The sequence below is a fragment of the Eptesicus fuscus genome, chromosome 3 (genome assembly GCF_027574615.1).
Source record: "Eptesicus fuscus isolate TK198812 chromosome 3, DD_ASM_mEF_20220401, whole genome shotgun sequence".
Classification (NCBI taxonomy): Eukaryota; Metazoa; Chordata; class Mammalia; order Chiroptera; family Vespertilionidae; genus Eptesicus; species Eptesicus fuscus.
Genome location: NC_072475.1, coordinates 72,729,698 through 72,731,376, shown reverse-complemented (window position 1 = coordinate 72,731,376; position 1,679 = coordinate 72,729,698). Strand labels below are relative to the sequence as shown.

Below are 1,679 nucleotides of genomic sequence, written 5' to 3'. Positions count from 1 at the left end.
GAGCATCGACCCATGAACCAGGAGGTCACTGTTCGATTCTGGTCAAGTCACATGCCTGGGTTGTGGGCTTGATCTGCAATAGGGGGAATACAGGAGGCAGCCAATTGATTCTCTCTCATCAATGATGTTTCTATCTTTATCTCCCTCTCCTTTCCTCTCTATGAAATCAATAAAAACATATTTAAGAAAAATTTTAAATAAAGTAGAATTGGATGAAGTTCTAAGCACACATTAGAAAGTTAAAATACTATGTTTTTAAATTTTGTTTACTCTTATTTATGGTACAGCAGAATAGAGCCACATGCCTAGAGAACCTCCTTCCTTCCCTCTCACCTTTTCTCCTCATTGTCCTTCTCCCTCTCCTATCACATACATAAACTTGAAAATAACAAGCTTCTTTTTGGCTGAAATAACCATATTTCAATAATTCGCCAAAATGACTAACACAAAGGAAAAGAGAGGCACCCGCTATATGTTCTCTGGGCCTTTTAGAAAACATGGAGTTGTTCCTTTGGCCACATACATGTGAATCTACAAGAAAGGTGATGCAGACATCAAGGGAATGGACACTGTTCAAGAATGAATGCCCCACAAATGTTCCCATGGCAAAACTGGAAGAGTCTGCAGTGTCACCCAGCATGTGGTGGGCATCCTTGTAAACAAACAAGTTAAGGGCAAGATTCTTACCAAGAGAATTAATGTACATATTAAGCATTTTAAGCATGCTAAGAGACAAGATAGCTCCCTGAAACATGTAAAGAAAAATGATCAGAAGGGAAAAGGAGCCACAGAGAAAGGAACCTGGGTTCAGCTGAAACATCAGCCAGCTCCACCCAGAGAACCACACTGTGTGAGAACCAATGGAAAGGAGCCTGAGCTGTGGGAGCCCATTCCCTATGAATTCATGGCATGATAAGTGAAAAAACATTAAAGACCTTTGTACTGTTAAAATTGGAAAAAAACCTTGAAGAGAACAAAGTCCTTAAAATAAATTTTCAAATAAATAAATAAAAAGAGAAGACAAAGTGGAAAGTGTTTAAAGTCTTCAGGGAGGAACAAAACTGTCATTCATATCTTGGGGCAGTGTTCTCAGAATCCTTTCAGAATTACAATAATATAATTACTTACTTGATTTATAAGCTCCTAAAGGGCAGAGGTATGTATATATTAAGGTTCTTTGTAATCCCATCATCTAGAACTGTAAATAATAATAAGTGTTTAAATGTTTACTCTTGGTAGGAAATACATGTGCACACACACACACATACACATTAATAGTGAATACCTCCGGGTGAGGCCTCGAGCACCTAGGTCCGGGTGAGGTCACGTGCCCCTGGGTCTGGGAGAGGCCACGCACCCCTGGGTCCAGGTAAGGCCATGTGTCCCTGGATCCGAGTGAGGCTGGGTCCCGGGTCTGGGTGAGGCCACACGCCCCTGGGTCTGGGAGAGGCCACGCGCCCCTGGGTCTGGGTGAGGCCATGTCTCCCTGGATCCGGGTGAGGCCTCGAGCACCTAGGTCCGGGTGAGGCCACGCGCCCCTGGGTCTGGGAGAGGCCACGCGCCCCCGGGTCCGGGTGAGGCCATGTGTCCCTGGATCCGGGTGAGGCCTCGACCACCTAGGTCCGGGTGAGGCCACACGCCCCTGGGTCTGGGAGAGGCCACGCGCCCCTGGGTCCGGG

The 1,679-nt window shown here is 45.7% G+C and overlaps 1 pseudogene; it reads left to right on the top strand.

Moving 5' to 3' along the window:
- Positions 1-436: 436 nt before the first annotated feature.
- Positions 437-913, top strand: LOC103301229 (60S ribosomal protein L21-like; annotated as a pseudogene).
- The last annotated feature ends 766 nt before the right edge of the window (positions 914-1,679 follow it).